Source organism: Mus caroli, unplaced genomic scaffold (genome assembly GCF_978045245.1).
Source record: "Mus caroli unplaced genomic scaffold, Mus_caroli_1 scaffold_4, whole genome shotgun sequence".
Lineage (NCBI taxonomy): Eukaryota > Metazoa > Chordata > Mammalia > Rodentia > Muridae > Mus > Mus caroli.
Window position 1 is genome coordinate 69,438,639 of NW_028227259.1, and position 16,206 is coordinate 69,454,844.

General features: G+C 43.6%; 1 protein-coding gene and 1 pseudogene across 15 annotated transcripts in view; both read left to right on the forward strand.

Annotated features, from left to right (window-relative positions):
- Positions 1-16,206, forward strand: part of Limch1 (LIM and calponin homology domains 1) — a 331,238-nt gene that overhangs the window by 164,637 nt on the left and 150,395 nt on the right. The window lies entirely within an intron of this gene.
- LOC110294418 (myosin regulatory light chain 12A pseudogene) lies at positions 5,000-5,794 on the forward strand (annotated as a pseudogene).

The window sequence follows — 16,206 nt, forward strand, 5'->3', positions numbered from 1 at the left end:
GCATGAGAAAAACGAACATCTACTTTGCTTAAATATATCCTCAAGAGTAAGATGTTGGAAATGGTTTGAAATGGAAGGCCTGTAAATGGTTTAGTATTCATGATAAGACAGCGTGGCTTTAACTATTATTTAGTTGTGACCAAACATACTGATCATGGCATCAGTTGCCATAGTTTTACATTAGAAATCACCACTCAGAAGAGATGATGAGCAAGTCCAAATGCAGGCACAAAATACACTAAATACACAGACATTATGGTAGCATTGTAACTGTTTGGGTAGATTTGCAAGTTTTCTTATTGACACAAAGATGGAGATTCAAAGAAAATTCAATTTGGTAGAAGATTCCAAATAAGCAATATCTTCTAGGATGTTGCCCTTGGGTTAAGTATATTTTTCAAATAATATGTTCTTCCTCTTCATATTCATTATCTTGGGGACCCCACCCCAGAGATGACCACTCAGACACAGTTTATAGCCAATTGAAAGTCTTTATTCTAGCTGACTCTGACTACATTCAAGTATTTGGGGCCCAAGTGTAGTATCTAGTGTTTAGAGTAAGGGGCTTTTAAAAGCAAAACCCACATCCTGGTGTTTTGCTCAACAGCTGCAGGAGGAGTTTTGTGCAAGCAAGCAGTTTAACAGAAACTACGATAAGCAGATGGCTGGAGAGGGAGATTTATACAAGCAGGCAGTTTAAGAGAAACTAAGTTAGCTGGACATCTTGGCCTTAGTGTCCTAGAATAGAGCTGGGTAATTTTCCATGGAATTAAATTTAATCATGGAGATTAAATTCTAGCCTGAAATGGCCTTGAAGAATACAAGATAGAGGAACCTCGGCACAATCATGACACTACGGAAAATGCAGGGAATGCTTCAAATGTTCCTGAAGACTTTCAGATTGGTGTGCATGTTGCCAGGGAGTTGGCAGACCACCAGCCAACTATTGATCAAGAAGTCTTGGATTTCCTGAGAAGTATGGCTGTAGTGTTTTCTGTGGAGAGAGAGAAAGAGAGAGAGAGAGAGAGAGAGACAGAGACAGAGACAGAGAGAGAGACAGAGAGAAAGACAGAGAGACACGCAGAAAGACACACAGAGAGACAGAGAGGGACACACAGAGACAGAGAGACACACAGAGAGAAACTGAAAGAGACAGAGACAGGAACAGAGACTGTGTGTCTGTGTATTTATATGTGTGTGTCTGTATGTCTGTGTGTCTTTGTGTGTATAAATATATAAAGTGTATGGGTGTTTGCATATTTGTGTGTATTTGTGTGCATGTATGTACTAATGGCTTGGTGTTGAGAAATCAGTCCAGTAAGATGGCCCAGCTGTTTAACCTGAAGATAAATAGCAAAGCGTGTTTTCACATACCAACTCAGAATTACAAACACATGCAGATTCACAGAGGCATGAATAGGTGTATTTTACCTCCTGAGCTGTGGTTTTATAGAATTCAGGGGCGAAGGTGTTAAAACAAAGTAGTTGAAAACCATTTCCTGGCAAGAACTCACACAGACCGTAGATCCAGCTCTGGGTTCCTTCTGTAATGATCCTTGACATCTGAAGCTGCGTGGTGACTGCCTACAGATGCTTGCATTCTTCTGTAGGTGTTAGTGAGACTGTTTGCTGCTGCCAGAGAAAAAGACCTCAGATTTAGGGCTTGGCCTACCAATATTTTTTTTAAGTGTCCCCTCAGTCTGTCAGCTTGACAGTATTGTGCAATCAAGTCATATCCTGAAGTTCAAGTTACTGGTCATTAGAAAGGATGTTGAAGGCCATCTCACCCCCAAAGCCTTGCTCACTGTGGGAATTTACAGCCTAATCTTTGGTCACTGAGATGTATATGTTGACAGCCATTCGCATATGCATACGGGAAGATTAACTTAGAAATAGAGCTACTTGGGTGTTTGTGGGGATGCTGTCCCCGCTCCTGAGCCTTCTTACAACTATCTTAAAGTACTCATTTGGCTTGGTATCTGAGACCACAAGGATGCAACTGATCTGAGTGAAAAAGCTCACAGGTGGAAAGACATTGTAGTTACACAGATAAAGACATAGTATATAATGGAGGGTTTATAAGATTATTTGCTCTAGATTAGACAAGCAGTGAACACTGAGATAGTTGCTGAATCTCAGCCCCTCTTCTGTTGTCTACCCAAGTATTCCCAATTGAAGATACAGCAGATGAGTGGCAAGTTACTTTAATACTTTGAGCAAGTGGAAAGGCAAAGACTAACGTTTAGCCACATTAAACCTACCCAGATATAATTTCTTTTCATAAAGGATCCGGTTTACTCTAGCCAAAGATACTGTTTCAAATATGGTTAAAGCTAAGATTCCTGGAGCAGTTGAACTTGACGTTTCCAGAAACTCTGCAGACTTGTGGAAGCCTTCAGGAGGCGTCTGTGGAGTGGTTGACGTCTTCTTGTTGGGGAGAGGTCAGAGCAGGACAGATGGTGAGAGGGCTGAAGAGATTTCTGGGCTGTGAGAATAAGCACGTTGTTTTAGACAAAAGGTAGGTTTGTGAAGCTGTTGAAAACAGTTATTCAAACTTCATCTTTTTAGGAAGAGGGCAAGAGAGTAAATGTGAACCCCCCAAGTGTAGGGGCGTCCACCCGTCAATGAGAAGATTCCTGTAGAACCTACCTGGAGGTGAGCTCTCATGCACCCAGACCATTCTGAGGGGTGCCTTGTGCTGGAGGTGGATACCCTATCACTTCTATCATAGTTTCTAGAATGTTCACTCTCCTCCAGCAGTTCATCTTGTAGGCGAGTTTGAGCAAGATCTTTGCTTTTGACTCTACTCCAATTGAAGTCATTATTTCAGGCTACCAGGGAGGGAAAGCAGACAGTGAGAAAACCAGGGGTGTGGCTATCAGAACGCTCACACTCATGTTATTAAAGGTCTGTTCTGTGTCAGGGGCAGCACTGGACTGGCTGCTTAAGCTGCATACTCACTCTGAGATGTCATCAGTGTAGGACCCTGGCTGGATCTCAGGAAACCACAATTCACTCAATCTTATGCGCTCTCGCTCTCCAGTCAGTAAGAGGCAGGGTTAAAATTAAAGCTGGGTTAGCCCAGTTTCAGGTACGTGCTTTCCTACCATGTCACATTGACTCCTCCAGGACTCCTCGTGCAGACCTGACTATAAAACTCTGAGCCTTTGCTTGGAAGCCTTGACCTCCAAGGAGACCTCAGTGGTTTTAGAAGAACATCACCACCTTTCTCTTTTCAGATGTGATCACTGGATGAATTCAAGGCAGGGAATTATGGGCTCTAAATGAAATGTTCCTGTCGGCTCTATTAAATCAAGCCCCATGTGGCCACATCTCGGAAATCATAGTCAGTAAAGTATTTGCTGACAACCCATAATAATAAGAAAGCCTTAAAAATCTTTGCTGGGGATGGGGAGGTGGCTAGGGGTTAAGAGCACTTGCTGATTTCTATAGAGAATCTTGTTTACCTTCCAGCATCCACACAGTGGCTTACAACTGCCTGTACCTCCAGCTCCAGGGAATCTGGCCTCTCTTCTGGTCTCCATACATACACACCAGGCTCACACACTGTACATATCCATATAGGCAGGCAAATATTCATACACATAAACTGATTTTTCATATATCAGGAAGTTTTGCTAAAGACTTTATTTTAAAAAAACATAATATTTTCACTCAACAGAAGCAACAGAGCTTTCTAAAATTCAGTCTTTCTTTTCCTTTCTGTTTGCACACATATGTGTATATGCATGCATTTACACACACACACACACAGAGAAAGAGAGAGAGAGACTGTCTCACGCACGCATGTATTTTTTGCACATTAGTTTCCTCTAAGCCTTCCCCTACCAGCAACCAGACTGTACAGACTCATATTCTAGCTCTTGCCTTTTTTTTCTTTCTCACCTTTTTTATGCTATGACTAATGGTTAGGCTTTCTTAGTGCCCATCACATTAGCCAGACACAGCTGTCCTAACCTAGGATTCTGATTTGGTACAAGAAAGATGTAGGGACAAGAAGACTTAGCATCCCCACTCTAGATGGGGAAGGAGAGTTGACTTGGAACTGCATCCTGGTGTCTTGTGCCTGCAGCCCTGCTCTTGATGGTCACGGCACGATGCAATCCGGCCACTCCGACGGCCAGGCTCTTTGTGGGGGAGACAAGCGAGACCCGGTTAGCTGACTGTTCTTTGTGAAGGCAGTATGTTTCACTGAGGGAAATGAATTGATCTTGTGGAGTCGCTCAGCCAGAACGGGATTTCATGACACATCTTCTTTTATCCTCCTCCCTGGCACGGCATGTGAAGCCTTGCTTGTGTTCCCACATGGTACACAGAAGGAATGCTCAATACGCTGCTGGCAAGGTCGGTGCCAAGGCTAAGCTGTAGCTGGGATGGTTGTTAGCATTTTACTGGCTTTATACATAAAAGAGTACAGACGGTAGAGGGAAAAAGCAACAAAAACGTGAGTTTGGTTTTGTGGGTTTTTTTTCTTTCTTTCTTTCTTTGGTCCATTCAGCCTTGTGTTACCTTGAAGGATAGAACATTAATTGGGGAGTGGGGTAATTTATTTGATGTCTCCCAGGTCATTTCTGGCTGTGTGCTGCTCTTGCTCGTAAAAGTGCGGACCATTCTGGGCCCTGTCTTTTCCTCTACTTTTATAAAGCTCTCAGATGCGTATGGAATGGAACACAAGCACGTGATAACAGAGGCTCTTCAGGCTCCTCCTGGCCTATGTTCTAGTCTACATTTTATCTCTCCCATCCAGGTTTCTTCAGGAACCAGATTACGTTTAAGTTATGACCCAAACCAAAAGATATGGCTACATAATGAATGTGGTGTGTCAAATGATGACGGCTTTTTTTCCGCAGTGAGTTAGATAGGTCAAAGGAGCAGTCTAATGACCAGTGACGCAGAGGTAGCTATCAGAATCTGCATGTCAAGTGGCCATGCTCCGGAGGCTGGAAAGTTAGAAAGTCTGGGAGGGTGGCGGAGGCGGAGCTTCTCAGAGATGCTCACTCTCGGTTCTCGCAGCTGAGCAGGGATTTAACCACCACCATGTCTAGCAAAAGGGCAAAGACCAAGACCACCAAGAAGCCCTCAGTGTGCAATGTCAATGTGTTCGCCATGTTTGACCAGTCCCAGATCCAGAAGTTCAAAGAGGCCTTTAACATGATTGACCAGATCCGGGATGGCTTCATTGACAAGGAGGACCTGCACGACATTCTGGCTCCAATGGGAAAAAACCCAACTGACGAATACCTGGATGCCATGATGAACGAGGCCCCGGGCCCCATCAATTTCACCATGTTCCTCACCATGTTTGAGGAGAAGCTGAACGGCACTGACCCCGAGGACGTCATCAGAAACGCCTTCGCTTGCTTTGATGAGGAAGCCACAGGCACCATCCAGGAGGATTACCTGAGGGAGCTGCTGACCACCATGAGCGACCGCTTCACAGACGATGAGGTGGATGAGCTGTACAGAGAGGCCCCCATTGACAAAAGGGGGAATTTCAACTACATTGACTTCACAGGCATCCTGAAGCACGGAGCGAAAGACAAAGATGACTGAAGAGCTGCGGCTTCCAGCTGATTGCTCCCTGTTGCCATTGGGGTATTTCTGAGATTTTTCTCCTGGAGCCCAATGCATGCCCTAGCTTTACTGCTTTTTGCCTTTCTTGTTTTGTATTTATTCTCAGCCATTTTGGGCCACATGTATCTTTATAATACTGGAAATGGGACTTTCTGTCATTATCTGATGAGAAAGTAAGTTAATTTAACTTACAGGCAGTCTTGTCCCTTGTAATAACTGCAGCCCAGAATCAACATTTTTTTTCAGAGAAAGTTATCTACTCATTTTTTCCTGAATGATAATTAAACTTTCTGATTTAAAAAAAAAAAAAAAGAATCTGCACATCACCAGGGATAACAGCTGTACATACACTCAAGGACTGACTTGATTCACATTTTTTTTAACTTTACCATAGTCTGAAAGTAATGCTTGTTCAATAGACTCTATGCTTTGATCTTTTCCTGGGATGGAGCTATGCAGTATGACATTCTATATCTTGACAGTGGCAGGAGCCACAGCTCCCGATTAGCCATACATACATAAGAGCAAGTGTGCAACATTTAGCTGCTGTTCAATAATATGCCTAGATAAGACTGACACACTAGTCTCCTTGTCCAGGTTCTTTTGGCAGAAGACTTGATAAGAGGTTGTGTTCCTGGTACTTATCCGGCACATATGATCTCGATTTGGGTTTTCTTGGTTTGGAAAGTGAATTAATTATCCACTGCTGTGTTACAAATGGCTGGCCCAACTCAGTAGCTGAAAACCACATTGGTTATCACATAATTCCCATGGGTTAGGAACCTGAGCGAGGCTTAGAGCAGTTGCTAGTTCAGAGTCTCTTTCATGAGGGAGGGGATGAAGAGAGGGAAGGAAGGAGAGAGAGGAGGAAGGAAGGAAAGAAGGAGAGAGGGGGAGGGAGAGAGAGGCAGAGAGGTGGAGAGGGGAGAGGAAGGAGTGAGGGAAGGATGAGAGGGAGGACAAATGCTTAAGGTGGAAGCTATTGTCTTTTATACCTTAATCTCTGAAGTGGCACTCTGTCACTTCTGCCATACATGTAATTAAAAGCAAGACACTGAGTCAACCCCACACTCCAGGAAAGTATGTAAGGACTTGAATACCAGGAGCAGTCCTTGGGAGCTGTGGGACTCTACCTGTCACAGAGGCTGACATTATTGTGCATACACTCTCTCTCTACTTGGCTTGGCTCACCCCTTCTTAACTTCACTATGATGTGAAAGTGATGCCCTTTCAGTAGGATCTATTCATTGATGATATTTTCCTGGGCTGCAGATGCACAGTATGGCTTTCTAAATCCTGAATCAGCAGCAGGAGTCACAGCTTTCAGTCAGCCACACATAAGTAAACATCATACTCCCACCCTACTGTGTGCCTTGTCCCCGGGTGTGCTGTTTGGTGAGGTAGATGTGTTCATTGGATTTTCAACTTATGATGTGTTTGTCAGGACTTATTCCCTTTGTAAGCTGAGGAACGTTTCTACTAACCTGTAAATATTCTTATTCTTCTGGAGACATGTACTGAGGTTTGATCTGTGGCTATGTATGCTATGAGTGAATTCTCAAGTATACCAGCTCTTGTGCAAACCTTGCTCCTTAATTTAAAACTATTGGTTAAAAAGAAAAATTATGTCAGCCAATTACTGGAGGGAATGGAGGTAGGTAGATTTTCAGTTACCTGGTTGGAGAGTCACAGGTAGAGGGGAGAGAAAGAGATCACAGGGAAAGAAGAGGAGGACGAAGAAGGCACCATGGAGTAGGTGGATTGTGAGCACCTGGCCACAAGGGCCAGCCAGTTAGAGTAGGATCAGCCCAGGCGTAACATGGCAAGTGATATCTTGGAAATATTGACAGAGAAATAGACAAAATATTATAGAGGGTTGATATCTTCCCAGCACAAATGCTTTAAGGCTTATTGTAAATATAAAGGTTTTGCGTCTTTTATTTGGGAACTAGATGATCTAAGGTGGGGTAGAAAAATCCCCAAATAATATTTACCTCAAGAGACATGACCATAGGGTCATAGCATTTTAAAGATTACAGTTTTCTGGTACAGCCTCTTGTATGGGATCCAACTTAGTTCCTTGTTTTGTTTTTTGGTACTATTTCCTTGGCATGGGGGAGGGGGGAGAGGTGGTTCACATTGCGCCAAGAAGAGATGGTTTGTTCTCTCTTGTCTTCCAAGAACAAATCTGCTTTTGCTATAAGTCATAACCCGTAAGTTTTAGAGGTCGTCCTCCCAGGAGGCAAAGAAACAAGTCTAACAGTGAGGAAGCTACCGAGAAGCTAATGAAGTCTAATATGCAAGGATGACCAAGGAAGGTGACTTGAGATTAAGATCTGCTTTGGAAAGGTGAGGTGTGACCAGCGCTCCCATGAACACAAGTCACATCAGAGTTGTAGAAAGGATCTTCTTGTTGGGAGTGTATAAGGTCAAGCCAGAAGAGCTTAGATGCTATCTGAGAGCAGCCAGTGTTCCCATATGACTTATCTGGAGCTAAGGGTCTCTGAGAGAAGTCATTGTTTTGGAAAGTGAACCAGAAGGAGCACATTGAGACCAGAAATCCCATCTTGGTGGAGTTGGACCTACTGAAAGCAAAGGACTTCTGTGTTGCAGATAACTCTGCAGCTATGTGGGGCTCTCTAGCTTTCCATCACTGTGAATAAATATCAGAGACAAAGAACCTACAGGGAAAAAGATTTTATTGTGGGTCAGTTTCATAGACTTCAGTCCAAGGTTGGATGGCTCTATTACTTGGGGCTTGATGGGGGCAGAGTTACAGAAGTAGGAGTGTGTGGCAGAAGAGACACCTATCTTCATGGCAGCCAAGAAGCAAACAGACAGAGAAAAGACTGGTGAAAACATTTCTGTTAATGGCATGTCTGTAGTAACCTGTCTCCTCCTCTTCTCGGCCTCACCTCTTAATAACCTATTCAGTGATGACTTCATCAATGTATAAGGTAGTATACTCATGATCTAATCACCTCCCAGGTTTCACCTCTTAGTACTACTTCGCTGGGGATCAAGCTTTGAACACATGAACTCTGGGGAGACAGTTCAGATTTAAGTACTTTACAAGTGTAGGAAGCCAGCTATGGGAAGAAACCAAGCATCAGTTGGTTAGGAAACAAGAAATCCCAATGAGAGTTGATGCACACCTAAGCCTAGATGAAGGGCCAAGGGGAACAGACATGGGAAGACAGAATTTGTCTCCAAACACAATAAGCCATCATTTTATGAGACATAGCATTCGTAAGGGTCTAGCTAATAAAAGCCACCTGCCAACTCAACTATGACACAACGGTAAGGCACCAGCAATGGAAAGACGCAACTTTATTTCAGATGTTAAAAATTTGTACATGTTGGACTTGGTAAAACACAATAAATAATGCTAGGAAGATGACATTTATGTTTGGGACCTGAGAAACTTGGAGCATGCTAATGTTCTTAATAGGAATCATGGGAACAGGGGAATGAGAAGTGGCCTCCAAGAACAAATATCAATTCTGTTCTGGACACACCGACTTGGCTGTCTCTAAGAGACGGTCATGTGCAGATGTCTGGCAGGGTAAAGGACATGTTAGATTGAAACCTGGAGGGGGGACATGAGAAAAGTTTGACTCTGTTAGTGAATGAAAAACTCTGACATTAAATCTTCATGCTTAAGTGTGCACAAAAACCAAATTGATTTCCTTTCCTATAACCACAAAATTTGAATCCCTCCCTCTGATTGTAGTTTTTATCTTTGGGTGTGCTTGACAAGTCCTGAAGGGACACAAGAAAAAGGAGAGAGAGAGAGAGAGAGGGAGAGAGAGAGAGAGAGAGAGAGAGAGAGAGAGAGAGAGAGAGAGAGAGAGAGAGAGAGAGAGGACTTGAAGCTACTGGAGAAGTCATGAAGTGTTGGACTTAGCTTTGAAAGCATGCCAGATGGAGACTTTGAAAGTCCTTCACCTAACAGCTTGTTAGGTAGTACCCACCTGGCTGATGCTCTATGGGCTGCTATCCCATGACTTTTACTGTTAGTGGAAGGCGAGTGTGTTGGTTTGTTCTACTATGATGACACGATGGGTAGCTTGAGCAATAGAAATGCATTTTCCCACAATTCTGAAGGGCTATGAGTGTCCAAGATCCAAGCTGGGATGAGGCCTGGTTTCTTCTGAGTGGCCATCCTTTTGTACTTTTTTACATGCTTGTCTGTGTCAGCATTTCCACTTTTTAGGAGGACACCATCGCAGCTTGGCTTAGGGTCCACGCAGAGGATCTCCTATGATGTAATGACCTCTTTAAAGTCAAATACTGTCACATTTTGAGTTACAAGGAGTTGGTTAGGAGGACGTGATGGAGGATACAATTTAACCCATAACAGTGGGTAAGCCAGCCAAGCACCTAGATTCTTACTCATATGTATTAAGTGACTGGAGTCACTAGCTGACATTTGATAGCCTTTCTGTGCACTATTGATTATTTTCCTAACATGTTTCCATGATCGTTTTTGTGTCCCCACAAAGACAGGAGTTATATATAAAAGTCCTGTAAGTTTTTTGGGTTTTTTTTATCTTCCCTTAGGTTTTTTTCTTCTTCCTGTTTCTGGGGTGGGGGTGGACCCAAATCTTTCTTTGAAGAAAGAGCTCAGTTGTTTTCCCTTATCGTTCCCTGGGCAGAGTTCAGCAGCCTGTGACATTACATCACTTCCTTGCTCTTCCCCTTTGGGAATAAAAGCTTCAAGTATGATCTGTGAGGGAAAACATACAAGAACAGGGACACGTGTTTTGGTCTTTGTCTTACCTGTTTTTCATAGGCATGGCTTGCATAAAGAAATTTCTGTGGAACTAATTCTTATAAATGACTTTCCACTCAAGTTCACGGGGTTTCTACAGTTTAACAAGAACAAAAACACGTCCCTACCCACTTGAAGGCACGAGCAGTAGACCATGCTTGGCTGGGATAGCATTGCCCTTCCAGTGCGTCTTCCTCTGAGACTGTTTTCATAGGAAGTTTGTCTTGGCCGGCGTTTCAAAAGAATTGTTAGACACCTATCTGATCATTAAGTGGCTTCCTGCTAGAAGCTTGGTTCTACATTGATCTAAAAATGGAACATTAATTTCTCATTTTCACCCTCTCAACAGTGTATAATATACAATAACCAAGTAAAGGCCTTGATATCTAACTTGCTCTTCCAGAGTTCAATTTTGCCTACCTTAAAGCAGTAGCTCTCAGCCTTCCTCACGCTGTGACTCTAATCCACTTCCTCCTGCTGTGGTGACCCCTAAACCATAAAATTATTTTTGTTGCTTCCTCATAACTATCATTTTGCTACTGTTATGGAGTGTAATGTAAATATCTGACATGCAGGATATCTGATATGTGACCCCTGTAGAAAGGTTGTTTGACCCCCTAGAGGGTTTCAACCCACAGGTTGAGAACCACTGCCTTAAGGCTTTTGTTTGACTTAAATATAAAGTTTTTAAAACTGTGATGACTAACAGGCACAACAGCACAACCCTGTAGTCCTAGTTACCCAAGGAGAGGAGGCAGGAGGATCACTTGAGGCTAGGAGTTCAAGACCAGCCTGGAAAGCATAGTCAGACAGTCTTCCCCACCCCCCATATAAAGTTAAAAGAAGAAGAAGAAGGAGGAGGAGGAGGAGGAGGAGGAGGAGGAGGAGGAGGAGGAGGAGGAGGAGGAGGAGAGGAAGAAGAAGAAGAAGAAGAAGAAGAAGAAGAAGAAGAAGAAGAAGAAGAAGAAGAAGAAGAAGAAGAAGAAGAAGAAGAAGAAGAAGAAGAGAACAAAAGCAGGGTGAGGGATACAACGTTGTAAAAATAGGACTTAACCTTAATGGTCCTCCTCACATAGCTAAGCATGAGGGAAAAAATGGCAAACTCAAGCAGAAAAACAGTCTACAAGATTCCTGACAGTGTTCTGCACAACTGCCAAGGTCTTTTTTTTTTTTTTAAAAGCAAGTTTCAGAAACAAGGTAAGTCCTGACCTGCTGAATGTGTAATGTGCTATCCTAGATGGTATCAAAGAGTTGAAACCCGGATTCTAATTTCCAGCACTCAGCCAGAATCTCTTTGCCAGTTGCCACGGTGATCCTAGGCACTAAGATGTGAGATTTTAGCTCTACTGAACCTCTTTTTCTTTTTGCAATTCTTCTGTATATTTAAAAAAAACTCTCTCTAAAATATTTTATTTAAAAAGTAGGGTAAATGACAATAAACTTGATAATGATAAAGGAGGGTGCAATGCAAGGAAAGAGTGGAAACACAGGAGTTATTAATAAGTGCACCGTAGGATATATTGGTGTCAATAAATGGCAGGATACCAGAGTCCGCCGGCCTATCAATCTAATAAACTTTTTATAAGTGATAGATTGGTTGTAAACACTGTGTTTTATGGCACCTGAAAATTCCAAACAGTAAATCCACACACAGCATTTCAGTTCACATATTTCAGGACCCTGTTTTTAGAATCTGTACAAAGAAATATTTCATGGTCTTTATGGAGTTTTAATAAAAAACAACAGGTGGAAAATGGATTCTGCAGTAGCGAGAGCGACTATAACCATAAATACTGGTATCTCAGAATTACACCAGCAGAGACTGTAAACACATTAGTCACCCAACAGGGCTGGATTCAATTCTCAGATGTCATCTCAATTCCAGGCACAGAGATTAAATGCCACCATTTAAATTCAAAACACTGAATGGATATGATGATCTTTTATGATCACGGGGATTCACGGAGAGCTTGTGATAGTTTCCTCGTCTACAAAATAAAAGCTGATAAATCTCATCTCAGCGTTGTGGGACCAAGCAAGCTGACACACATTACATGCCTAAGATGATGGCGGATGGTGTGTTTCCAGTAAATCATAGCAGTGCTTCTTATTTCTTAAGCTTGTGTTTATTTTCATGGTTGCAGGATTAGGAGCCCTCTACCTGTTTAACAACACTATCGTTTTATAAATGGGGAAACTGAGGCTCAGAAGGTGATAACTGGCCCGGGACACTGCAGCTGGTTTGTCTCAGACTTGGAACCTGAAGCCTAATGACCAGTCACACTGATTTTAGTCCAGTTCCAGAATGGCTGACAATATTGCAAGCCTACTGTGTGCTACAGGCTGTCACCATGTTCTCTTTTTAAGATAGTATTTGGGTCTCTGGATCCCTGGGGGTGTTGCCTCCTCTTCCTTGGAGGGATCGGAATCCCCACCTCCTTTCCCAATAGGTGTGGCAATCAGCTCTCTCACACTTCATTCCCCTCCACATCAGCATTCCAGCTATTGCAGCCTGCCTGCTCTGCTCCAAGCAGGGCTCCATAGTAGTGAGGATCTTGCTGGGCAAGAGAATGTAGGAACATCTGGACTGCTGTGAGGGGCTCACAGGAGGGGAGCTGCACCCCCACACACACACCTCCCTGTGTGGGTCTGCAGGAGCTCAGTACAGAGTATGAGGACATGCTGGGGTGAGTAAATCTGTTATTGGAAAGTATCTATGATCGATGTCCAGGGGAGGAAGGAGGCAATGTGGGGCAATGTGTGGACCCCAATACTGCACCGTTTGGTGCCATGAGGGATGTGTCTACACATACAGGAGGTACCTCTCACCTGAGACCTCTCTCACTCTTCTGTTGTCTCAGCTGCCTTGCTATGCGTTGTAAAAAAAATCTCCTTTTCTGGCAACAAAAGGAATTGAGGAGAAAACTGGCCAGGGAGGAAAAGGCAGTGGCTCTGGATTCAAGGGCTGCATCCCCGACTGGTCCTTGACCATCAGTCACAATCTGTATTTATAGCAGGCATAGAAAGGACTGGAGGGTAACCCTGAGAGGTTTTCTAATAAAACCCCGTCAAAGCTGTCTGAACGCTGAACACTTCATGGCACTGGCTATCGAGGGAAGGAAATTTCTCTTCATCAAATTTATGGGGCTGGATCGAAAACCAAACTGAAACAGCTTCACGAATCCCTGTGACAAAATGATTCATCTTCGAGTAGTTGGAAAAAATCTATTTTTATCACCTTTATTCTGCCAACTCCTCATTTTTATTCTCTCCCTGAACTACTGTTATTTCCTTCGTGGTGCCAAGTTAAACCAAATATCTCCAGAGGCTATAACCGTCCTCACTGGATCCTTCCAGCCTGGCTGATTCAGCAGAGCAGGAAGAAGGGGCTGTTGGTTCTGCACTGCATGAGTGGGGCTACCTGAAGTTGCTGCCTGGAACCTAGAGAGTCTGCCTATGGGTGTGAGCCGCTCTCAGCAACCTGCTTTCTCTGAAGGTTTGTTGAGTGTTAGGGATGGCCATTATTCTTCCAGTTTACCCAGCTAAAGAAGGGATACGGATATCCATAGCGCTCTTTCAGTCCTCCCTTTTAGTCGGGGAAGGAAGACATGCAAAGACATGCATTAGGACAGAAACAGATCCTGTGACTTCATGCTATACACTTCCCTGTGTTCCTTCGGGTCCCCAGTCATCCATCTCTCTAGCCTCTTGCATATCCCCAGGATGGTTCTTTGAGAGTCCTAGGAAAAGCTAAAGGGAAGTTTCCTTGGGAAGAACATTAAAGAGAACCTGCTTTCCAGGTTGCCTTGAGTAGCATATTCATCAGCTTCTCCTTTTGATGATAAGATGCATAGTAACTACAGAAACAGCGGGAACAGAGCCATGTAGGTCCAATGCCAGCCTGAGCACTTTCAGCACCTGGTACATAGATATTCAGTAGATATTTGCTGAACAAATGGAACGCAATTCCTCATAACCCCCAGCCTTTCATAAAATCTATCTTTCAGAAGGTGACAGTGTGTTTTGTTAGTGGCTGACATTCTTCTATACAGCTGTCGGGCCAAATCTGAAACCCTGAATTTTCAGAATACATATCTTAGCCGCATATCCTGGCAGATTCCTTAGATATTTGAGGCCCATGTTTACTTGCCCATAAAATGGGCTCAATAACTGTCTTCTTGACTTTCATAAAGAAGCAGGAGAAGGAAGAATAAGAGAGAGAGTAGGAAGAGGAGGTAGAAGAGGAGGAGGTAGAGGAGAAGAAGGAGGAGGAAGATTGTTTATTGAGAATATTTTGGAATCCTTTGAGAGTTTAGCTCTGAATGTAAAGCACAAATGTTCTGTTAATAAACTTTCTCCAGGAGAAAGGACAGTTTGAGAATGAGCAAGTAAAGGGGATTGTGTGTGTGTGTGTATATGTGTGAGTGTGTATGCACACATGTATGTGAATTCCTCCTAATCTTCCTACATTGTATGTGTACTCCTTGATCTTCCCCGAATACTGACTGCACTCTTGCTGCACCTAGGTACTAAACCAAATGTCAGGTGGTCAGTGTTGGAAGCAGCCACCTCCGGTTTCACCCCGATGTCTGCTGCTGTCTAAACCCTGCAGGGTGTAGCAGACAGTAAGGTGCCAACAACTAATCAGGCCGGGAAACTATCTCGAACTATCTCCATGACCCTTTCCCCGAGGCTTTAGAAAGAAATATCCAGTAGACTGAGAAGGACCCTGTTTCTGTGGGTTCCTAGGCAGCTGGAAGGGTGGGGTCTGTGTATGGAATGGCATACTGAACTGTCCTGGAAAACAATGTAAAGGAGAGAACAGGATGACCCCTAGGTTATTGGTTCCAAGGATCCCAAGGCACAGCTTTGGGCAGGTAGGTTGATGAAGGCCAGCTTTCATGGCTTCTGCTACTACCTTGGCAACTGAGCTTGTATTTGGTTCCTTCCAGAACCCAGACCCTCACATCTCTTGGGTATGCTAGATGTACTAATTTCTATCTGGCTTCTCCAGTTTGTAGAGCTCTACTTGAATACAGTGTGTCCTTTTTGACATTGAATGCCTTCTCCAATAACCTGTACTTGCCCCTGACCCCATTCCCTCTTCTCTGTGAAGGTTTTATTCCTTGACACCATAGGGCTCAGACCGAGCAAGGCATCCCTGTGAGTTTCAGAGAGCAGTGGATAATTTCCCTCTGCTCTCTTTCTGGTGGCTGGATGGGTTCCTGGGCTTTGTTTTCTGTAAGCAGTCATTTCTTCCACAGCAACCACCTGCAAGGAGCTGGAGGTTACGAAATGACTGGGGCATGTTTTACATGGCTATACTCAGTCTCCTCTCTTTGCTTCTCATGTAAGTTTTGGCAGGGGTTTCTATAGTTGTTTCTGAAGGAGGTGCTGGAAGACACTGTTGGTAAACAGCCCCCTGGCTGATGTTGGCTGTGTCCCCCCAAAGACCATAAAGAGTACAACTTGAAAAGTTGCTGTGGTTTCCCTGCCTCTCCAAGGGCTGAACCCAAGACTGACCTCTAAGACCCTGACCTCAGTCATCCTTGTGGGATGAGCAGTGGTCTGGAATTGTTTTGCCTTAACTGGCTGCTTCCTGACTCCTCTGGGCCAGAGCACAGCTCTGGTTGAATCAATTTACCGTCAGTATATGTCTTGGGACTTTCACTCCAGTCCTCATTCTGCTAGAACCGTTTCTGACAGAATCATATTTCATCTTCCTTGTTCAGCTTGAATTTTTGTACTCCCTGAAAAACTGAAGTTTCCAAGATATTGATTTTTATCCACACTGCTGCTTCTAGATTTTCACTTAGAAGTACAGGAAGATTTAGGAT